The sequence below is a fragment of the Megascapheus bottae genome, chromosome 25, assembly GCF_031878675.1.
Source record: "Megascapheus bottae isolate mThoBot1 chromosome 25, mThoBot2.hap1, whole genome shotgun sequence".
Classification (NCBI taxonomy): domain Eukaryota; kingdom Metazoa; phylum Chordata; class Mammalia; order Rodentia; family Geomyidae; genus Megascapheus; species Megascapheus bottae.
In genome coordinates, this window is record NC_143533.1 from 1,985,694 (window position 1) to 2,010,388 (window position 24,695).

At 48.4% G+C, this 24,695-nt stretch overlaps 1 protein-coding gene across 1 annotated transcript in view; it reads left to right on the forward strand.

Annotated features, from left to right (window-relative positions):
* Prkcb (protein kinase C beta) overlaps positions 1–24,695 on the forward strand; it is a 141,909-nt gene that overhangs the window by 33,095 nt on the left and 84,119 nt on the right. The window lies entirely within an intron of this gene.

Genomic DNA, 24,695 nt, shown 5'->3' on the forward strand with positions numbered 1-24,695 from the left:
GACTGAGGGGTGAAAGTGAGGGTCTGCTGCCCTCTAGTGTTGTTATTTAGGAACTACACTTGTGTCCAAACTAATGGGCTGGCGCTTTCATAATCTTTTATCCTCATTTATGAATGAAACGACTCAGGCTCTGTGCTCACACTATTAAAAACAATAAAGTATTTGCTGGAATTTTATATGTGTCAGTCATGTAAAGTACTTTCAGGCAGTTATCTGCGTGTGTGTGTGTGTGTGTGTGTGTGTGTGTGTGTGTGTGTACGCGCACGTGCTTGTGTTCCTTTCCTAAGGCTACAGTGACACAATTCATCATACCAGGTGATGCTTATTCTCAGGGTTCTGGAGGTGAGAGGTGTGGCGTGGGGACAGCAGCAGCAGGTTAGGTTTGATCTAGGCGCTCTGAGCATGTCTCTTCTGGTGGCCTCTCACCACTTCTTCAGGGTCCGTTACGATGCAGCACTTGGCTGTCTGCCTCTGTTATCTCGTGTCCTCACTGGTATCTTGGTGTCCAGATGCCTCTCATTGAGACATCAGCCACTGGCTTAGGGGACTCTCGATGCCCCTCCCCCTGACCGCATCTTCACCTGTTCACACCTGCAAAGACCCTACCTCCAAATAAAGCCATATTCACAAGGACCACAATGAGGACTGGACCACAGTTTATTTGGGGGGGAGGAGGGGAGCTACAGCTCCACTTCTAGCTTTTCACTGAGTCTCACAGACTTTCCTGCCCAGTCTGGCTTCAAACCACCATCCTCGGAGCTCAGCCTCCTGAGCAGCTAGGATTTCATGTCTCGAGTCCTCTAAGCGTTGTGATTAAGGGGCCGTCCGGATTAGGGGTGAGGGTATGGAGGGATGTGCTTCTAGCACAGGGAAGCTGAATGCTCTGAGCAGCGTTGCCTGCAGAGCAGTGCTGCACATCCGGGTCCCTGGTCATTGTGGCCCGCTGCTCCTTATCATAGAGCTCCAAAGTTTCAGCTTCCTTCTCAAAGCACCAGCTAGGAGGGGACTTTCTGCTCTCGTGGCTTGTGAGAGGTGAGGGAGGCGGGAAAGGCTCCGAGAGCTGCAGTGTCCCTTAGGACTTCTTGAGTCTGGTCCCACAAGGGTCCCCAGACATCACACCCTGCTCCCTTGAGACAAAGGAACCTATCTGTCACATTGCAGGTCAGACAGTGCTCTGGCAGAAGACCAGGTCTCCCCTAAATCCATGTATGGAAGATCTACCCCCCTCCCCAACTCAATACGCTGGCATCTGGAGATTGCAAGGGTGGTGGCTTGTAACAGGACTGGATGCTCATAATGGAGAGAGGTTGTGATCAGTTCTCTCTCTCCCCTCTCCACCCCCCCACACTCATGGGAAGACCCAGCAAGCCAGGAGTGGGTCTGCACCAGGAGCCAGCTCTATTACGCCTGGATGATGGGTTTCCCAAGAAATGATGGTGTCTGGCCAGGTAGCTCGTGCCTGTCATCTCAGTTACCCCGGAGGCTGAGATCTGAGGATCACGGTTCAAAGCCAGCTCATGCAGGAAAGTCCATGAGACTTTTATCTCCAATGAACCCCCAGAAAACCAGAAGTGGCACAATGGTTCAATGTGGTAGAGCACTCACCTTGAACTGAAGAGCTCGGGGACAGCACCCAGGTTCTGAGTTCAAGCCCCACCAGTGACAAAACCAAAACCAAACAGGTGTCTGTTGATGAGGCGCCCCCTAGAGATGGCATTTCATGACAGCAGCTGAGCTGTTAAAACTCTCCTTGCCTTGGGCTTTGAGGACCAGTGCTGGATTAGAGGAGACCAGCATCCCACAGCAGCCAGACTGGGGAACTGGGCAGGGTTCCCCAGCACCCCTCTGGCCTCCATATCTTCTGGTGTCATGGTCCAGGTGTGGGGTTCCTGCAGATCAGGGAGGAGGAAGAGCTAAGGTTCCCCGGGGCACGTTGCTCAATGGTTCTGTGCACGTGGCTTGTAGTGCTTGGTGAATCCTTAGAGGCTCTCAGAAAGGTTAGGACTTAGCACTCAGTACTGGCCTAGGACATAGCCTTTGTAAGTACTAGCATTGTCTCCCCAAGTGGAGGGGGGCGGCTTTCTGTCTCCCATGGCTTCTAGGAACCAGGCTGTAGATCTGCTCTTGTGAGGCCCACTCAGAATGGAAATCATGGGGTTTGAACTCTGACCCCGTGCTCTGTCCCTGAGCTCTTCAAGGCTCTACCACTTGGAGCCACGGGGCCAATTCCAGTTTTCTGGTGATTCATTGGAGATAAAGAATCTCACAGACTTCTCTGCCTGGGCTGACTTTGAATGGGAATCCTTAGATCTCAGCCCCCTGAGTAGCTAGGAGGACAGGCGGGAGCCCCCTTCTTCTAAAAGCCTTCCGTTAGCTTCCACTGTCTTTGAGGTAGACTAAAGAGCATGCACATGTCAACTCTTCCCCGTCCCTCACCGGACTGGCTTTGGAGTGGCTTTCTTCTCCCAACACTTTAAATCCTCTCAGGTTTGGGTGTTGGGGAACCTTGCATCCGAATGGTCCTGAAGGTTTTGTTTCCTTGTTGTCCGGCCTTTCCTTGTGCTGACATGGAAAGAGCAGAGAGGGAGAAAAGAGAAATCAATGGAGGAAAAAAAATAATAATAACAGATGGGTGACTGCATCAGAAATGCAGGAATCGTGGAGAACTTGCGCGTGCTAGTCCTCTAGCATCCACTGGGGGGCAGTGTCTACCTTGAAGTCATTTCTCCTCACAGCATCATCTGTGGTGGGATGCAGGCCTTAGAGAAAGGCTCTGGGCAGAGCAGGGCTGGGATCCCGGCAGGAACGTTGTTCTAGACCCGTCCTCCTCCCTCTGGCAGCACAGGTTACTCTTCTTCATCTGAAAAGCTTGGGACCAGACATGGTTTTTGTTTTTTCTATTTCTGATTCCCCTCCCCGCCTCACCCAACTTTTGGAGAAGAAACTCAGCTCTAACATGAAGTTCATGTGACATTTCAGATACACAAACCCCTTGGATGCAAGATGCTGAGATAATTGTGTGCCTGAACTGTAACTCGCGAGGTATGGAATTTTCCTGTTTAGGCATCAAGTCAGCCCTCAGGAAGTGTGGGATTGGGGAATTATTTCGGAGTTACAATGGTCAGCCTGGGGTGAGAAACAGATCGTAGTTTAGAACCCTTTCCAACGTCAGATCATGAACTTCCTTCTGACATGTAATAAAGTGGACATCCATTTCTTCCTCCTACATTCTATCATTTACATCAACCCTGGAGCCCCCACTATCAATGAGTCCAGTTTTTTCCCTTGCTTTTATTTTGTGACATTCCTGGGGCTTGAAATCAGGGCTTCGTGCTCTAGCTTGGCTTTTTCAAACTCAAGGCGGATGCTGACCATGCGAGCCACAGCTCTACTTCTGGCTTTTGGGCTGGTTAATTGGAGATACGAATGCCACAGACATTTCTGCCCACTCTACCTTCAAACTTGGCACCTCAGAGCTCAGCCTCCTGAATAGCTAGGATTGCAGCTTGAGCCACATCAGCGCTGCTTTGCTCTTCCTGGGCGTGGCCAAGTTGAGTCCACTGTCTGTCTTTCTCCATGCCTCATGGGTAGCTGCCTGCACCCCTCAGAGTCAAGACAGAGGGGTCTTGTCCCTTGATGGCTTGTGGTGTCTTGGGTGTTGAATTCTGGGATAGTGCTGTGTCCTGAGCATGACAAGGCTGGGTTGCTCTCAAAAATCCCCAGGCTTGAGATGAAGGGGGGGCAGGGGCACAAAACCATTGTTCCCACAGGCCTGTGGGACCCGACTGAGGGAGATATGGTCAGCACTTGCAACACTGTGATTGGCTGGCTGCCATCTTTGGGGACAGTGGCCTAGGAATGCCTGTGTAGAATACACTTATGGATCCGTGTGTGTGTGTGTGTGTGTGTGTGTGTGTGTATGTGTGTGTGTGTGTGTGTATGCCACTCCTGGTGTTTGAACTCACAACTGTCCTACACAACTGTCCTTGGGCTTAGCCTTTGGAATAGCCAGGATTATAGGTGTGAGCCATTAGCTCCAGGCTATCCTGACAAATATTAGCAAATGAAGATACCAGTGGGTTCGAGCTACAGTTACTGACCTGATCTAGGAACCAGCATATATATTATGGCTTGTGGGTCAGATCTAGCCTGCTTCCTATCGTTGTAAATGAAGTTTTATTGGCTGCTTTTGTGAGACAAAGGCAGAGTTTCGTCGAATAACTACAGTCAAGCTTGTAGGGTTTGCCAAGCTTGTTTATCGTCCGGCTCCACCTGTGAATGCGAGTCTGTGGTTGTTGGTAAAGTGAGAAGAGGAGGTGGTGAGAAAACACACTTGGTCTGAGTTCATCCAAGTCATTGGAGCTGCTGGGCAGAGGGCGAAGATGTAAAAATCCCAGGTAATTGCAACATGCACAAAGTTACATTCACGGATCTTTCCAGGGTAAGAAAGAAGGGCGTGGAGGGTACAGACTGTACTGTTGGCATGGAGATTGCAGTGGGAAGATGATGAGTAGAGAGAGCGAGCCTGGGGGAAGAGGAAGGAAGAGGCAGCTCTTCTTTATGTGCCTCTGTTTCTTAAGTTGAGCTAAGTACAGTTCATATTTGTAGTTGGTGAGAACGAAAATCACAGAAATATCTCCACATAGAAAAAAGAATTTAAATAAAGGAATCTGGCTGCTCAGAGGACGGTTAACAACCCAACACCTTGATGGGCCATGTAGTACCTGTTTTCACCACTGGGTGGCAGAAGCGACCCATGCTCTGCTCTGCCCTCATGGGGCCGCAGTAAGTGAATTGTCAGGCATGGAATGTGCCATGGGACCCTTTCCTTGGGCTTAGCGTAGTGATGCTGTGCTGTTGGTGAGGGATGCTAAGGCCAGAATCCTCTTTTGGCGGGGGGAGCTACACTTCCACAGTGACTGTCCATCACTGGCTTCCAGATGCTTCTTCCCATGCACTTCCTGCAAATCTGTCCTGTTAGATCACTGCAGCCCCCAGACTGGGCCTGGGCCTTGGAGGTGAGCCTGGGGTTGGGTGCTGACACCTTTACCTTTTCAACAAGTATTTATTAGGTGTCTTCAGTGCACCAGGTTCTCCTGAGATGGAGAAGGTCGGGACACGAGGGCCTATGTGTTCTCAGTGATGGATGATGTACAGCAGGAAGCCAACAAAATATTTTCAAGAGGGTGAGTGAGAGAGGGCAGCCGGTGGCCTAGGTGGAGATGAGAGAGCCAGATTGCTGCAGATTCCTGGGACCGAGCAGGCCAAGGCAAAGAGAAGCACAGAAACAGAAGCTCCGGGCAGGATTCTTACAGGAACTGACAAGAGGCACATGGTGAGGGCTTGGTCTTGGAGGAGGCAAGAGCCATTCTGAGAAAGTCTGATCAACCCTGCTTGCCTCCTCTGCGCTGTGGGAGCAGAGGCTCCCCTGTGATTGGGTAATGAAGGGAGCGGCTGTGGGGCCTTTAATGCTGAGGACAGGGTCTTCTCTGTGATTGGGTAACAGGGAACAGGGGATGTAACCTCTGTGCTGTGGGGGTGGAGTCTCCCTTGTGATTGGGCAACAGGGAGCAGTGGGGCGGAAACACTGCAGGAAGCTCCCTGGAAGAGGCAGACTGGGTACCAGATTGCAGGAGGAGGGAAAGGGTGGGGAGGGGAGGGGAGGGGAGGGGGAAGAGGAGGGAAAGGAAGGGAATGGTGCCCAAGCAATCCTGACACCATGCTGGGTATGAGACAGCAGATACTGGGTGGTTGGTTTAGCTTTGGAGCCCCCTCATAAGCTTGGTTGGGATTCTCCATCACAACCTCTCACCAAAAGCAAAACCATTACCAGTGACAGGCATCCATCCCAGGCCATCTTATCAGCAGCCTTATAAGATAGTTACTGCTCTGACCTTTGTATTTACAGAGGAGAAAACTGGGAGGAGAGGGGAGAGGGCGAGGAGAGGGAGAAAGAGAGAAAGATGGTCATACAGCTAAGAAGATATTTAAGCAGACAGAAGAAGAGTAAGTCTTCGTGAAGACAGCAGCTTCTTACCCAGGGCCATGGTGGGTTGCTGAGCCTGGAAAATGCCCCAGGGCTCAGAGAACGTCAGCCATGATGGGTGGAAGGATTTCCTGCAGGGAGCTGACTATACACACATTGGAACTGCTGGGTTGTGAAGGCCTGAGGGGCTGGGTGTGAGTTCGAGACTCAGGTGGGAAAGCTGGCGATGGTAGAGAATGGATGTCAAACGTGCTTTGAAGTTCAGCTGGGTGAAATTTGTGGCAACCTTGTTCTCTGCTGTCTTCCTCCTCCTTTCTCTTTCCCCCAAAGAAAGCCTTTCAGGAAAGCTGGGTGTGGAGGTGCACATGTGAAATCTCAGCTTCTTGGAAGGCAGAGATGGGAGGATTGAGGTCTGAGGCTAACGCTGGCAAAAAGTTAGACTCTGTTTGAAAAGCCAAAGGACTTGGAGGGAGTGTGGCCCAAGTGGCAGAATGCTTGCTTCACAAGTGCAAGACAGGCCCTATTCCTCAGTATAGACAAGGAGGGGTGCGGAGGAGACAGGAAGTCCTTTAGAAAACGCTTCCAACTATCTGCATATCTGACAAAGATGTCCTTACCTGTCTCCTATAATAACATTTCTTTTTTAAGAGTGGTTGGGCTTAAGGATTTTGGGAAAGGCCAGTCACATCTCACCGTTGGTCTGTCTGGAGTTTCTGGTTATTTAAGCCTCTCTCCATTCCCTACAGCATTGAGGTAATTCCTTCATTGTCTTTAAAAATTGGCTAGCCCAAGGAAAGACTGAGTCTCCATGGGGCCTGATGATTCCAAGATATCAGAGCCCCAAAAATGCAGACACCAAAAGATAGCATTCATAGAGCTCACATTATTTGATCCGAGTACATTCTAAAAACCCTCTGCTCATAAAATTAAATAAAAAAAAAAAAGCAGGGCTGGGGCTGTGGCCTAGTGGTTAAAGTGCTTGCCTAGCATGCACGAAGACCCGGGTTTGATTCCTCTGCATCACATACATAGAAAAAAGCCAGAAGTGGTGCTGAGGCTCAAGTGGTAGAGCTCTAGCCTTGAGAAAGTCCAAGGACAGTGCTCAGGCCCTGAGCTCAAGCCCAGGACTGGCAAAAAAAAAAAAAAAAAGCCAACAAGCCAGACTCAATGCCTGTAATTTAATTCTAGCTTCTCAGGAGGCTGATAACTTGATAACTAAGGACTGAAGTTCAAAGCCATCCTGGGCAGACAAGTCCAAGAGACTCATATTAATTAGAGACTCTCCAATTAATGAGCAAAAAAGCTGGACGTGGAGGCGTGGTAGAGTGCCAGCTTTGAGCAACAGGGAATGCCCAGATCCAAAGTCTAAGTACTGACATTACAGAAAAAAGGCAACAACCTCTATTCATTGCATTCTGACTGATGTACTTATGATAAAAGCCATGTTCCCTGCCTGAGTCCAGGCCTCCTTGAATTTGGTCTTATGTTAAAGGCCCCTGACTTCTACAGCCCAGTTGCAGGCTTGGTCACCCTGCGGTGGGGGGGGTGGGGAACTAGGGACTGTCACAGGACAGACACATCCAGAACTCTCTGGCATTTGAGAACTGGTCTGTCTGCTTCATCTCCTTTCCTCTCAGTGCTCTGAGAGCCCCCAGCCCCTCTGGCTTTCCTCAGCACACATCTGCAGGACATGTGCTTTCAGCTTGTTTGGGAGGTAATTGTCGAGTTCCTTCTGCATCTCAGGTGCTGGCCTAGTCCCAGAGCCAATGTCCTGGGCTTCACATTCTAACACAGCGCTGGGCACATGCTTTCTCTGAAGGCTGGGTAGAGCTCTGGAGCTATGCTTCTGCCACCAGGCACACAGAGTGGTCAAGGCAGTATGCAAATGATGGGCGTGGCTGTGGAAATATGCAAATGAAAGGTCACGGTTGCCTGGTCACAGTATGCAAATGATGGGAGAAGCAACACAGTGGTATGCAAATAAGGGGACTGATTAGGAGAATATGCAAATCACAGGCGTGGCTTCATGGTCATGGTAAGCACACAAATGACTCCTATATTCAAATGAAGGGCGTGGCTAGAGGCGACTTCAGGATTTGGCTGAGGTGCCAGACACAACAGAATAGAAAAGTAAACTTCAGCAAGCCTTCTGACATCCCTGGGGTCTGATGTGATCTCAGTGGAAAGATCATGGAACAGACGGTATTGGTTCTGAATTAGGAGAGGGTATTTGTTACCACTGTTTCACAACCTATTTACATTGTCTTCGTTATGGTGCGTGTACACGGGAGAACATGTGGCAATTCTGTGCTCAAACCCTGCCATTTTTATACACGGGACCTGGATATCCATTTTAGGGGGAGGAGGGAGAAGACTTACATAAGGCAATGAGGGGGAGGGTCATTGAGATGGGGACCTGTGGCTAATGATTTTTAAAGGAATTGGAGAGGAAAGCCAGATAGCTTCCTGAAGGAAGAGTATACGAGGCAGAGGAGCAGCTGGTGCTAAGGCCCTGTGACATGAGACTAGATCATCTGTGTGGAGTGAGCCCAGGGGGCCAGGGCAGGGGACAAAGTCGAAGGAACAGGATTGAGAAAGCTGGTTACTCATTGTCAGGAATCACAGTGAGTGTGATAGAAATCCATTCTTAGGGCTCTGGTAGTTCCTTTGGGTTTTATACTTAGAACTCAATTTCTTTTACCCTCCAGTAGTACCGACCGTATTTCTTGGCTTCTCATTTTGTAGAATACTGTGTCATCCTTACGAAATAGACACTATTCTATTACCCCCATTTGATCAAGACATGGAAGCTCAGAAAGGGTAAGTGACTTTACCAAGGTCACAAAGCTTAGTAAATGCCAAGGCTAGTGTGGGACCTGGCTTGTCTTCTACAGATACCTAATGACGATGCTACAATTCTTCCGGGATGTTGAGGGGACCGTGTGGCTTTGGGAACAGAACACAGAGCAGCCAAGCAGCAAGGGGTACGGGTTATCAATCTAGAGAACTGAATGCTGAGGGGAGAGGGAGGGGAGCCCGTCTTGTACAGAGATCTGACCAGGCCTCTGACAGCTCATTTATGAGATGTAGCTACCGTTTGACATTCATAGTACAAGACTTGCATGCAATTAGTCTGAATCTTTCTCTCAGACTCTGTTTAAAAAAAAAAAGAAAGAAAGAAAGAAAGAAAGGAGGAGAAAGGAAAAAAGAAGGAAAAAAAAAAACCCCTTTTGGAAATTTCCCTCTGTCTGGCCTTTGTGCCTGATGTAACTAGAGCTTCTTGGTGGTGGTCTGATTGAGGTCTTGTTTCCTGGAGGGCCAGACACTCCTGCCTCCCCAGGGACCATTTGCACAACCACACACCGATGGTGGAGATGGATGGCTCTCGCGCTCGCGCTCTCCACCCCCCCTCTCTCCCTCTCCTGTGTGCATGCAAATGATTTCTTCAAGTGTGAGCCAGTCTATTAAGCCTGCCATGCAAATAAGATGCAAATGAGGGGCTTCTTTGCCTTGGATCAGGGAGGTCGGGGAGGGGGCTTTGGCACTCCTTCTAATCACTCGCCTGACAAAACCTGCAGGTTCCCCTTTTTTTGTTTGTTTTTTTTTAAACAATCATCTATTCTGCCCCCACCAAAGGCCTCTTAATGAGGGCAGAGGCTGACTGCTCAAATACCCCTTCCGACACCTGGTGACTGGAAGCCAGAGAGACAGGGCATTGCCTTTAGATGTGTGCTGTCCAAAGCTGCTGGGTTATCAACGGCTGCCTGCTGGACTCTGAAGAGACAGCAAGAAGACCTGGATCTGATTGTCAGCTCTTCCTTCAGACGAGACAGGCTCCCATGGCTGGATGGCGGGATGGAGGGCTTGGGTCTGAGGGATGCCAGCCTCGGCTCAGCAGTTTCTATTTGCACAGGGACTAGGAGAGAGGGTGTTTCTTGGGTTGAGAATTAAGGATCCTTTCCTTTGATTTCTTCTGTCAGTGTTCACCTGTAGCTTGAGAAACCTCAGCCTTCTTTCCAATTGAGGCTACGTGCAAGAAATGGTAGGATGACTGGGAGAGAAAGACAAGCGGGCCCATCACAAAATTGCCAGCAATCTAAGGATACTTTTTTTTGCAGAAAGAACCCAGGGCCTCGAGCATGCTGGGTAAGCTCTCTCACTGAGAGATCTCCACAGGTGAGATTCTGTCCCTGTAACAGACAGAATCAGCACCCCACACACACACACACAAAGGTCCCAGACACAATGGCAAACATTGGAGATGCAAGAGTAAATTCCCAGTTCCTGTGGCTTTGTTTTCAGTGAGTCTCTGTATCAGGGGTCGCCAGCCCTGCTTCTTCTCCAGGAGTGGGGAGAAATCCAGAAACTTCTTTGGTCTTTGCAGAACCTCCTAGAGAGCCCAAAATAAGGTTCTGCCTCCAACCGTGGCGATTCCTGTCCAGATGAACAGATTGAGAGAAATGCAAGAGGTGGATTCTTCTTCCTCGCCGTCCCCGGGGAGGGGCAGAGCTTGAATAACTGACCCATGTGATTGGATGAGACCAGGGTCCTCTCTCCTGCTTCACCAACCCTCCCCAAGTTTCTCAACCCAGGTCCCTGGATCTGCAAGCTCTGGCTATGACACAGCCTCTGTTCTCTGTTCTCTGGCTGGGATCAGCCGGCTCATTTTGAAACACCGACTGTTTTCTCCTATCTCAGCTGGGATGCTGGGCCCATCTACCTGTTGTCTTCTTCTTACAACCCCCAGTCACCCCATAAATGTCTCTTTCTTGAAAAACACCTGAGGCCAGTGGGACTCCTCCCAGCCCCTGCCCACACCACACTCGGTGAGCCTGTCTTCTCTTGGTTATTAATTTGCTTGAGACTCCTGTACCTAGTGCCCCTGGCATCTTGGTAGACAGTGGGACCCATGCATGGAGGAATAAGTGATTTAGTAGATGGCACAGGTAGGTGGTCAGGCTGTGGCGATAGCATGTGCAAAGGCCCTGGGACACAGGGGGTGGGGTCCATGTTGACTATAAGTGTTAACACAGACTATAAGTTAACCACAGTTGCAGATGAGCCAAACGTTCTAGGGCGTGTGTGTGTGTGTGTGTGTGTGTGTGTGTGTGTGCATGCACACATGTGCCCATGTGTGCGGGCACACACACAGCACTGTCCGTGATCTGAAAGTGTCTCTCTGTGGGTGTAGGAGCCTGCCTGGCCCATCCGGTGTGAAGCCATACATGGGAAGGGCTGTGTCTTCCCTTGAGATATTTCTAGGGTTCCGTCAGCAGGCGGTGGCCACAATTTATAAAATGTCCACGCGGGAGCATTTGGCCTGGGTCCTGCATCATGTTAGTACAGAGAGGGTTATTCCTTGGGGCCTTTAATTTTCTAGCTTTCATTATTGGGAGAATAAAATGTATCACTTACGTTCCGAAATTGATTTTTATTTCCCAAAAGAAGCCCATAAAAATAAATAACTTCCCGGGAGGGAAAATAGAAAAAGAACTCTTCATACTGAGCAATTTGTTTAAAAAAGAAAAGAAGAGAAAAGGAAATGTCTAGGGGGGGCAAAGCAATCTAAACATTTAGGTTCTCTCCCTTCCCCCCAAAACCCTTAATGGTATCTAAATTTGAACTTAGGGCCTTGCACTTGCTGGGTAGGTATTTTACTACTTGAACAATGCTACCACCTGTTCCATCTGCTTTTGCTTTAGTTACTTTCTCAGACAGTTTTTTTTTTCTTTTTCTTTCATTCTTTTATTTTCTTTTTTTTGGGGGGGGTGGGGGTTTGGGCTAGCTTTAGGCTCAGGTCCTTCTGTCTCTGACTCCTGGGTAGCTGACATAACAATTGTGGATCCCCCTCTCCCACTCCCTCCCTCCCTCCCCTCCTCCTCCTCCTCCTCCTCCTCCTCCTCCTCCTCCTCCTTCTTCTCCCTCTCCCTCTCCCTCTCCCTCTCCCTCTCCCTCTCCCTCCCTCCCTCCCTCCCTCCCTCCCTCCCTCCCTCCCTCCCTCCCTCCCTCCCTCCCTCCCTCCCTCCCTCCCTCTCTCTCTCTCTCTCTCTCTCTCTCTCTCTCTCTCTCTCTCTCTCTCTCTCTCTCGCTGGTATAGAGTTTGAGCTCAGGACCTTACACTTGCTTGGCTGGTGTTCTACCACTTGATCAACACCACCAATCCAGCATTTTGGTCGTTATTTGGAGAGAGAGTTTAGAGATTGCCCAGCCTGGCTTTGAATTATGATCCTCTAATCTCAGCTTCCAGAGTAGCTAGGGTTACAGGCTTGAGCCACCAGCACCTGGCTGAGATAATTTTAAACTTCATTTGTGTGTGTGTGTGTGTGTGTGTGTGTGTGTGTGTGTGTCTTGGGGCTTGAACTCAGAGCCTGAGCGCTGTCTCTGAGCTTTTTGGGGGGTAAGAGGGGAGAGGTTCAAGGCTAGTGTTTTACCACTTGAGCCACAGCTCCACTCGTAAACTGTCCTGCTTGGACCGACATCAGGCCTTGACGGTCAGTTCTCAGCCTCCTGAGTAGCTCCAGTTGCAGGCTTGAGCCGCTAGGACTGGACCTTCGGAACCTAGAGCTCAGTGGCTCCTGGTGAGCCATGTTCTGCTTACTCGGTGAGGGAAGCTGCTGGTTCTCTGGCAGATGATGCTGTGTGAAAGGCCAGTGCTGTGGGAGAGGACAGCTCAGTCCTTTTCCAGTGGCCTGGAACTGAGGGAACAGCTGGCCCCAGGACAGCCTGCTTTCCAATCAGTCGGGACCTGTCACCCTCCCCGGCGAAGCATGGTGGTGAGGGCCTGGGCATGGGGGGGGGGGTCCTTGGGGTGGATAGAAAGTGCTTGAAGCCATGCCTGACCCTCAGCATGCATCTTGAACGTGTTCTTGCCACGTCTGAGGCCAGCACATGTCATAAAACCTGGACTTGCAGGCCTTCGGATTGTTTTTTCTATTCTCAAAGGAATGGGAGTCCATTCTGCCCTAAGGCCTGGGCCTCCTTCTGTGCAGTGTGCCAGGCTGTGGAGGGATCTTGTGAAGCCATAGGGCAGATGGAAAGACGATTATACCCCGGGGTTGTGCCAGGCACAGGATAAGGGTGGTGGGAAAGCAGAGGAAAGGCTGTCTGGGGTCTACAAGTGTGTTAGACCATGGAGAGAGAGGAGCGTGACACATCCATTTACCAACTCGTTGCTCAGATGTTTACTGATCACCTACTATGTGCATCGAGCCAAGATGACAAACACCCTGTTGCCACAGACCTTCGGATAGTGTAAGAATTTGGGTAGATAGGAACCATTTATTCCATATCTACAAAGCACCTCAAATCATGAGGAAGAGTGGGTGAGCGTGTAATAGATTATATCCTTCCCTTTTTTTTTATAACTTTGTTTATTTAAACTAGTTTATTATTTTGTGCCAGTACTAGGGCTTGAACTCAGGGCCTGGGCACTCTCCCTGAGCTATTTTACTCTCTACCACATGAGTCACATCTTCACATCCAGCTTCTTTGTGGGTTACTTGGAGATAAGAGACTTATAGACTTCCCTGCTGAGGCTGGCTTTGAATGGCAGTCTTCATATCTCAGCGTCTCGAGTAGCAAAGGTTATAGGCATGTGCCACTAGAGCGGTTGTAACTGTCCTAATGTGTCCAATATATAATAGCATGCCTCGCAGCTCTCAAATTCAACCTGTAGAGTTGATGCTGTTGCTCTTTCTAAGACAAATAGGAGAGGCACAGAGGACCGGTGACTCAATGCAAAGCCTGTCTCATCTTCAGGATAATGAGGCGTCCTGCAGATGTATCATAAAGCCAAGGCCCCCTTGAATAAGTAGCCCATCCCCCAAGAAACGTAGGCTAAATAGCAGGGAGATGCCAAAGATCGAAGTAACAACTGGAAGAGGCTGTGAATGGTCAGGTGGTAAAAGCTGGCAGGGTGGGCAGGCTTTGCTTGAAGGCTAGAGGCAGGGAAGTGGAATACACACAGTGACCCCCAGGGGGCGCGCACGGCTGCTGCACTCTGGTGGTGGGGTGGGGGGGGGAAGGATGCTGGTTGAGATGGCGGGGTTTATGCAATTGGTTCATGGAGAGAAGGGCACACTGTCTTCTTGGTCCTGGCATCTGTTTGAGACTTGGTCTGCCTCAGATCTTCCAGGATTCTGTGTGGCTGGTATGGAAGAGGAATCCAGGTTAATCTGTGGGGAGACTATATGTCATATATGATATCATATTGGTCTTATATAATATATAAACAGTATATAAAATTACATAGACACATTTATGCAATTTTATAGCTATATATATTGCTATAAAAACAAACAACACTAGGGGTAGGATACAAAAGGAGCCTAGCCCAACACATCAGGGCTTGTGGCTCTGCTGGTGTTGAGCTGGCTGGGGCCACGATCCTCCTTCAATAAAGAAAGGCTGGCCACGTGGCACCAGTTCCCCGTGAGCTATGGGACACAGTCCTGCACCCTGGATCCTGTCTGATCTCCTAAGGGGATGCATGAGCTTCTGCAGGGGGGGGGGTGGGCCTCCACAGGACTGGGGTTCAGAGGGATGGCAGGGAGGGGTGAATGCCATGGATGGTGGGGGGAGATGGAGAGGCAGGGTGTTGATCACAACCATCTGGAGTAGGCATCTCTGAGCGTCATGGCAGAGCCAGGACAACTGATTGCAATCTGGATGGAGGTAGAGTTCCCCGCCTCCCTCTCCCTCTCTCTCCCTTCCTCTCCCTTCCTCTCCCTTCCTCTCCCCCCCTCCCTCTCTTTAATTTACTGATGTGAAATTCAAATAACACCAAGTCGACTGCTCTAGAGTGAACAATTCTGTGACATTTATTTCATTCACAATGTTGCAGAATGTCTACCTAATTCGCAGAACTCTCTTGGCATTTCCCAGTTCACCCTCAATACCCTGAAGCAGTTTCTCCTCTCTCTTGCCTCTCTTCTCCCCTCCCCCCCTCTCCTCCCCACCCGGGGGTAGTTACCAGTCTGCTTTTCTTTTAGAGATTTTTAAGGCTGAGTATGGTGAATTATTCTTAGGATCCCAGCTACTTTGGAGGTGGATATTGAAAGGATTGAGATTCAAGGCCAGCCGAGCCAAATCAAGGAGGTTCTCATCCAGATAAATAACGTATACAGATGGCGCTAAGGCCATCATCCCAGCTATGGGAGGTAGAAGTAGGAGGTTTACAGTTCCGCATTGGCTTTGTGCGAAAACAAAACAACAACAACAAATACAAACCAAAAACCTCACAAGGAAATTCTACTTTAAAAAAGAAAGAAGGGTGGTGAGGAGACAAGCACCTTAGCTATTCTGGAGGCTGAGGTCTGCTTGCTGAACTGCAGAGTTCAGAGCCAGCCAGGGCAGACAAATCCCTTGCAAAAAGCCACAAGTAGAGCCGTAATTCAAGGGATAAAGCACCAGCCTTGAGCAGAAAGCTGAGGGACCACATAAGGCCATGAGTTGAAACCCCGGTCCTAGCACCAATAAAAGGAAGGGAAATGGGGCAAGATTGGCAAGGTGTTTCAAGTGGCAGAGAACATGCCTCACCCTTGCATTCAAGACCTAGTGGTGCATATATGTATTGCATATTGCAAATATATGTATAGGATATATCTATGTCATATAGATGATATATCCGTATATCAGCCCTCTGACGTACAACATATATTACATGTTGTATTTGATTATAGATATTATGTAAGTACATAATATGTGACATATCATATATAGAGTATGCAGTGTCTATGTGTAAAATGAAGCAATTGGATATCTCAAGTATGTTCCATTGCGCATAAATATCTATGCAGTGCTTGGCTAATTATCCTGATCTTTCCATCATCAACTCATTAATATCCCAAATGACCTTTACCTCTCCTGGCCTTGTTAGTTGCTTCTCCAGGCCTGGGAAGGAAGCAGTTAACGTCTAGTCCCGTGATGCCTGCATGACTCCATGCCCGCTCCAGTGGGCCACAGCCAAGTCCTGTGACTGGCGGGTGTGGGGTGGCTGTCAGAGATTCATCTCAGCTAAAGGCCGTCCATTCCCGCTGCTCACCTGTCGTCGTGCACCTGCTTTAGCATCTTTACCAGGTTCTAAATGTCTGAGTCAAAAGTTCAGTGCTTTCTCTGTCATGTATTTCTACACCTCGGTGAGAGCCAACGTTACCTAAACGCTGCCAAATATACCATCAGAGACAGGAAGATGCTATTTTGGAGATAAATACGGTGATTCTTTTTCCTCCCCCCTGATGGAATCAGAGCCATCTGATGAGAGCGTTCATTGGTTGACTCCAGAAGAGCAAATGAGGGGGGTAATGGAGGCAGTGCTAGGAGATGCTGTCACAGCAGACAGTACTGAGGCAAGGAGAGGAGCCCTGTTTCGGAGGGAAAAAACTAGCCCCGTGGGGCTGTGTCTTGATGATGGCCAAGTAGTCAGAAAGCCTGGATTTCAATCCTGGTCATTTGTTAGCGGCTACAGGACCTAGGGATTGGCTCAACCCTTCCATTCCCCTCTGTGTGTAGTAAGCATCATAAGGTGAGGTTGAACGTGATGAGATACGGTCAGCACGGGACAGCTCTCAGTCCCACATGTGCGTCATCATTGTCTGTCCTTAGTCTTCTTTGTCATTTTTTTTTAAAAGATAATTTCCACTTTATGAAAAAGAACAAAAGGATCGCAGACTTCAGCTCAGTGAGCTGGTGTGAGTCACTGTGGAGGTTTTGAGCGCGGGAATGAGTTGATAAGATCTAGATGTCTGGGTGGATTCATTTGTGGTCGGCTCACAGGTTGGCCTGAAAGGAAGAGCTGGGCAGGGTGATGTCATGGTCTCAGACATACTGTACAAAGTACTGGCTGTGGGCCACCTCGGGCCATTTAAAGTGAAATGAAGGCCAGTTGCTGGTGACTCACGCCTGTCAGCTACTCAGGAAGCTGAGATGTGAGGATCTTGGTTCAAAGCCACCCCAGGCAGACAAGTTGGAGAAACTTTTACCTCTGATTATCCAGCATAAAGGCGGAAGTGTGGTTATGGCTCAAAGAGAAGAACACCAAGCCACAGTAGAGGCACCAAAATAATTAGTTGATTCATTTAAATGAATGCAAGTTAAATCAAATATTTAAACCTCATGTCTTCCAATGTAATAGTCAGTTTTTCAAGTACCAGTCATTAGCCACACTCAGGGCAGTAGCTATTATTATTCCAGAAAGTTCTATGTGACAGTATTGCTCAAAAACAATGGTTCTTGGGCCCAGGGTGGTGACACATGCCTGTAATTCCAATTTATATTTGGGAGTTAGAGATTGGAAGAATTATAAGTTGAAGTCAATGTGGGAAAGCTGAGAGGAGGGGGGACACTTCATCTCAACAAATAAACCAGGCGTGGTAGTGTGTGTCTGTTATCCCAGTTATACATCTACAGGTGTCCAGAGGAGGTATCTGAGGCTGGACTCTGGCTAAAAAAAAACTTTCCACACCTTACCTGAACCATGACAGCAAGAAGGATTGGAGGCATGACCCAAGTGGTCTAGCACCTGCCTGGCATGTATGAGACCTTGAATTCAATCCCCAATACTGCCCCTCCCCAACCAGTGAACGACTCTCACTTCTGAATGAGAAGAGGGGGGCTGAATTGTGGATCTCTTTGAGTTGGTTGGGCCAGGTGAGTTCTGGGGAATCCCAGGTGAGGCAACAGAGATTCTCCTCAAGGGAACCCACTTATCAGCTGTGGGGTGAGTCAAGAGGGGCTTTTATTTAGTCAATCTTTTGCTGCCTTTGTTCTTTTGTTCTTATTACCTTAACAATGTGTCCTCAGGCAGCTATGATTCCTGTCTAGCTGTGTGTATGGGGGGAGGGGAAGGGTCTCAGGGTACGAGTGACAGAATTCAGTGGAGTGGGGAGTGGGGAAACAGTACCTCAAGTCTCCAGATGTTACCCTGAACTTGGGCCTTACTCTCCCTGACCTGCTGACGGGCAGGGGCCATGGGGCAGTGGGTGGTGGAATGCTGGCATCATGGTCATCCGATTGGCATCAGGTCTGAGGGAAATGCCCAGACAGGGCAAAGGTTCTCCCAAGAGACCTGTCCCAGTGCTGGAGTGGGGACAGAGGGGAGGAGGTCAGTGTTGGTCAGCCGATGTTCAGGCTGGAAGTGTTTTGTATATGTGTGTGTGTGTGTATGCCTGCACACACTCACACTCATGCAGTGGTGAAAAACACAGGAAGGGGGAAGATTAAGTAGGTGCTGTAGTGAATCATTTTGTGATGTGAATAGTTTGGTAAAATTATAATTACGACAAAGAGGATATCAGTTTCTTCCTGCTGTCCTTTGCGCTTTTCTCCCTTCCCTTCCTCTTTCCTTCTTTCCCTTCCTTCCTTCCTCCCTTCATCCTTCTGTCCATCCGTCTATCCATCATTCATCCATTCATTTACCTGTCTTTCCCTTCACCCACTCATCCACCCACCCACCCATCTGTGCATGTATCCATCCATCCATCCATCCACCCATCCATTATCCATCCATCCATCCATCCATCCATCCACCCATCCATTATCCATCCATCCATCCATCCATCCACCCATCCATTATCCATCCATCCATCCATCCATCTACCCATCCATTATCCATCCATCCATCCATCCATCCATCCATCCATCCATCTACCCATCCATTATCCATCCATCCATCCATCCATCCATCCATCCATCCATCCATCCACCTAACCCATCTCATCTTTCCATTCACCTACCCACCTACCCCATTCCATCCATCCATCTATCCATCTATCCATCCATCTGTCATCCATCTATCCCTCCACCCACTCATCCACCTACAGGGCAGGCAGACCACCCTACCCCCCATCCTGTAGTGCTTCTGTGTCACTGAGGATATTTAGTAGCGCATAAAAAGGCGACATTCCTTTGTTGGGATGCTCTACCTTCTAACAGATGTTTTCTTCCCCCTACCTCTGAGCAAGCAACAGAAGGAATGGAAAACTTATCTCTTAACGACAGTCCTTTTCCCCTGACTGTCTGAGAAGCACAATGTGAGAATGTGGCTGTCAGGTTTTCAGAAAAAAAAAAAAAAACCTTTGAATCCATGACTCGGTGGTGTGGTTTGTGCAGATAGGGGTTTTCTATCGAAGCAGGGGGCCCATTGAAGAAATGGGCCTGTGTGTAGGGTTTGTCTAGGGGAGGGGGTGAGCCTGCCTTCCTTGGTACTGGAAAGCTTTTGTCCTGAGCCTTCGGAAATTAAACCCATCGCTTAGCGATTGCACTGAGCAGATTGCGGGGCCTCTGGTTTGTTATTTTATTTATTTTATTTTTTTTTCCCCTGCTTGGGCTGTGCAAAGGCGCCGTCATGGTTTTGATTGAATGTCCAAATTAAGCTTCCAAGAAACGATGCTCCAGCTCCAGGACCTTGTGTTAGTATTTGTGTCACATCTTTAGGAATAATCACATTGCCAAACAGTGCCCAAAGCTGTGTCAGCCAGCTACAGCGGCAGAGGGGCGGTCACCTCGCCTGCTCTGTCTCTGCTGTAGTTCCTCCGGTACCCAGACAATGTGGGGGTTTCACGGCACCCCATCCTTGTTCCTGCCTTGAGGGTGTGAGCTAGCCTGCAACAAGCATTTGTCCCTGGTTCTACTCAGTCTGAAGCTCCAGGGAGATGGTCTCCAAACAGGGAATTGAGGTGACTTCTTGTCACGCCAACTCCCACACCATCTGTCCCAGACAGACCGAAGATGCCCGCCACCCCCCACCCCACCCCAAACTAGCCAGTAGGGGAACAGATGTTCATGGAAGGGCTTCCTATGTTCACCCAAGCTTCTCTGAAGAGTTTGTCTTCTCTCTGCTGTAAGACTGTGCCCTGTGTGGAGTAGCATATGTCGTGCCTCAGAGGGACAATTGCCCACATCGATGGGAAGTATTAGGCATGAAGAAACAGAGCTTGGAAGATCTCCAAGGCGGGGGGGGGGGTGGATTCAGCTAGGTGCTCCCTATAAAGGGGTCTTTGGATTCACAGGGTGTGGTTGGGTGGGGTTAGCTCTGAGAACTGGATAACCAAGGGGTGATGTCTTTATAAGTGACACAACATTAGGTTGACTGGGACGTGTGAATTCAGCCTTTGTGGTTTCAAGCACAAAAGTTGTCTGCGCAGGGCAGTTTACACACAGATACAGAACTCTGGGGGTGGGGAGGAATCAGCTGGCTGGGATTTGTTTTTGTATCCAATTCTAGTGTATTAAGAATAGCATCTGTATATGTATTAAGCATTTGTGGCTCACGATTATAATCCTAGCTACTTGGGAAGCCCACACCCGAAGACTAAAGTCTGTGAGACTCTTATTTCAAGTAAACCGGTAGACCACCAAAGGGCTGGAGGAGTGGCTCAAGCGGTAGAGCGCCAGTCATAAGCATAGAAGCCAAGAAATGGAATTAAAGTTCTGACACGTGCAAGAGTGGCCTCCCATTATACCATCACCCAGGGGTTTCTTTCTCTCCTATTTATGGTCACTTTTTTTTTGTTTTCTAATTAAAAACATAACTCATGTTCCACCAAGGCTCTGTATTGAACGTCTCCTTTTTCTAAATTCTTGAAATGGCTGAGATTAAAAAATGGGGAAAAATTGATCAGGGCTTCAAACAAGAAAAACGATGTTAATTGTGTGCCAGAACCTTGGGGATTTGCTGTAAGCACAGCCAGACAACACTAGCTAATTTTACGCCCTCTTTTCTGACGTTGAGGCCTCTTAAGGTTTGCTTTTGTGTGATTGCATTGGCTGGCGCTTCCAGAGGGACACACAATCACAGTAATGATGTGGAGCCTTCTTAATTTGATTGTGGTCTTAAGTAGATATGCCTCTAGAGCTTTGCCATTAGGCATGGTGAAAGCCTTTGGTATTTTTTTTTTATTATATTGAGAAAGGCATTCATCTAGTCCTGTTTCTCTAAGTGTTAAAAGAAGTTGTTGTTAAACCAGCTAATTGTCTTTTTGTCATTTTTATTGAGGTAACTTTGTCCTTTGGCTGTGTGTGTGTGTGTGTGTGTGTGTGTGAACTTGAACTCAGGGCCTGTATGGCCTCCTTTAGCTTTTTAAGTTTTTTGCTTAAGTCACAGTTCCTCTTCAAGCTTTTTGATCATTTATTGGAGATGAGAATATCACAGACTTTCTTGCCGGGACTAGCTTCAAATCATGATCCTCCTGAGTAGCTAGCATTACAGGCATGAGCCACCGGTGCCAGGCTAGAGAGAGGATTTGATGATGTTCATCACCAAGGGATAATAGAGGTTTGAGATGACAGATAAACGGAGAATCTTCAGCCGATCAATAGATAATACATTTTTAAAAAACACCAGATTCTCCCAGCATACCCCATAAAGATGTATTATTCTCAATACAAAGACTTAAAAAAAATATAGTGGTGATCAGAGATACCTTTCCACGTGAAACTCTTAAGTAGCTGGGCTGGAATGGAAAAGGAGCCTGATAAAAGTAGAATGTATTGCATTTGGCTTAAGGTATCCATGGTCTTTAAGATCCACTGATGTGAAAATCAGAGCCAGGAGACGGGCTGTGATCCTTGAAATTCATCCCGATCCTCATAAGCCTTGTGCTAGATGATTTGCAATCAATTCTCGCTAGGGAGAAAGGAAATCAGCATTTGTTGGGCTCCCGCCAGTTGCCTTATTTATCCTTTATTAGTCAGGTAGAGTTAGGGTTCTGGCTCATGGTCCCCAGCCGGTGGCATTGTTGAGAGGTATTTGGATAACAAGGTATTGTCTTCATCAACGGGTCCATCCATCAATGAGTTCAGACCCAGGTAGAACCTGGAGAGAGGAAAGAAAGGGGTCACTGGAGGCAGGTCCTTGAAGGATGTATTTTGGCCCTGTCCCACCCGGCCCTTCTCTCTGCTTCCTGGCCACTGTGCTGTGAGCAGCTTTCCTCCACCACCATTTCCTCCATGATGTCTTGCCTCCCCACATCCTGGGGACCGGATGCTCCAAAACCATGACCTGAAACCATGATCCCTAAGGAATCCTTCCTGCACTCAGTGGATTTCTCTCCAGTATCTTGCCACAAGCAACAGATGGCTGACCGACCCAGATCTTCATTCAATTTTTTTTCTCTTGAAACTTGGAACTTTTCAGGGTCCAAGGATAACCAATCATCTATCCAACCTCTCTCCCCGCTCCTTCTCCATCCCTGACTTGGCTGTAGTTTTTAGAAGACAAAAAAAAACCCCATGAGGCTCAAAGAATCCTTTGACTAAGAACAACTCACCCAGTTGGCATGACCAAGGCTGAGACAGGATTTACATTCAGCTGTGACGTCAGAACTCAGCCTTAGCTAATTTTGACAGATGCCACGATGGGCCCAGCTGGAAGCCTGCCGCAACAAGGATAATTAGATGTGTGACAGTTGTGCAGCCACGCCAGCAGTGAGGGGAAGCCAGCTGTGTTAGGATCCGTCGGAACTGTGGTGGGCTTGGGTGGGTGCTACATGTCTGATGGATTTGTAATCAGACTCCACGGATGAAGCTAGTGCAGGTGATGGGCTAAGAGGATGGGAGAGGGTTGATCAGAGAAACTTAGGGTGTGAAATGTCAAGGGTCACACAGAACCCAAAGGGACACGAAGCTAGATTGGCAAGCAAAGGGCTACAGAAACATCTGGTACTAGCATGGCAGATGGGTGGTGAGACGTATTTATTCTATTAATTACTATTCTATAGGTTCCTTCCCTCCCCCAAGTATCTGAGAATAAGTGCTAGAGTTTGAACTCAGAGCCTCTTTCTCACTGGACTTTCTTGTGCAAGGCTCATGTTCTACTATTTGAGCTATAGCACCAGGACTGGACTTTGCTGGTTAATTAGAGGTGGAAATCTTTTTTTTTTCTTTTTGGACTTTTTTATTGTTGTTCTGGGCTGGCTCTGAATAGCTATTTTCCAGGTCTCAGCCACCTGAGTTGCTAAGATTCCAGACATGAGCCACCGATGACCGACTGAGAATAAGTTTGGGTCCTGTTTGCCACCATTCCTGAAGTATTTCAGTGTGTGTTTCCCAAGAACAAGGATACTGACTGTCTTGCACGGTTGTACAAGGGAAAACATGTAGTGTCGACGTGATGCTATACTGACATTCAACAGAAGCCAGGCATTGTTCCCTGGAGTTGACTGGAACAGGACAGGGAAGCGATAGTTCAACACAGCAGTCATTCAATGTCTCTTCCTCTGCCCTTGTTGGACCCTGGGGTGTGTGTCATCAGGGGTCCCACTGATCCCATACAGGCATTCCTTTATCTGTGCTGTTTAATATGAGCTCATTTCCCCAGTTCTGTGGTTCAAATCCTAAATGATTTTGGTATGTGCGTGCGTGCGTGCGTGCGTGCGTGCTGGAGCTGGGGCTTGAACTTAGGACCTGGGCACTGTTCCTGATCTTCTTTTGTTCAAAGCTAGTGCTCAACGGCTGAAACTATAGTTCTACTTCCAGCTTACTGGTGGTTCATTACAGATAAAAATCTCTCAGACTTTTCCTGCTGGGGCTGGTTTTGAACCATGATCTTCAGATCTCAGCCTCCTGAAGAGCTAGGATTTACAGATATGAGACACCAGCTCCAGTTTTAACAACGCAGTGAATACAGGAATCCATTCTCTCTGTAAGAAATGTAAAATGTGACTGATGGATACACTAAAGTCCTTTTGTCTGCAATTCCCAGTTCCGTTCCCTTAACCTCTTCCTTTGTAAGTAAAGGTTACCAGAAAGAGAATTTAGGCAAGATGCATGACCTAGTGAACGTAGTAGGAAATTTGTGAGGACAAGAATGTACATTCAATAGATTGAAAGTGAGGGGGTCATCTCCAAGGGACAGAGTGGCAGTTGGACATGGGGCTTGAACTCAGGGCCTAGGCACTGTCCCTGAGCTCTTCAGCTCAAGGCTAGCACTCTACCACTTTGAGCCACTGTGTCACTTCTGGTTTTCTAGGGATTCATTGGAGATAAGAGTCTCATGGACTCTGGTCTGGCTGGCTTTGAACCTTGATCCTCAGACCTCAGCCTCCTCAGTAGCTAGGAATACAGACGTGAACCTTCAGTGCCTTGCTAGATTGGTCATTCTTAAGTCACTCATCTTGAGATCAAAAGCTTCGGTATATATCTGACCCTGTCCAGGGAGCTTACACTTAAAATGCAACACTTCCCCTCCCTACCAAAGCTTGTGTTTATGGTGTCAGTTCGTAAAGCATGGAGCTGAGGGAAGTGATGTGAGCAGAGAGAAGAAAGATGAGCTGTCTCTACTTGCATATGTGTTGTCAATCACACAGACAGACAAGTTTTTGGCCCTTCCAATGCATCATCAATCATTTTTTTAAAAAATGCAGTTCACTCTGTGATGGAAGTGCCATTCCAGACTACAAACTGCCACCTGCTATTTTGCTTGGAAGGTTCAAGAAATGAGAGAAAATAACAGTTGGGCATCCTCCTTGGTGGGGGAAAGATGTGTTGGTATCCTCAGAAAGCATCAATCTGCAGAACTGTGCGAGCCAGGGCTCTCTGGGGGCCTGCTCTGGTCTCCACATGGAAATTTGTTAGAGAAGGAAATGAATACACTCAGAACCTTCAAATCGGCATCACTGTGTGGGATGGGGATCCTAGGTTGGGCTACAGCGAGCCTTATCCTCCCCAAGGCTTGACAAGGTCAAATGGGAAGGTCAAGGAAATAGTCTTCAAG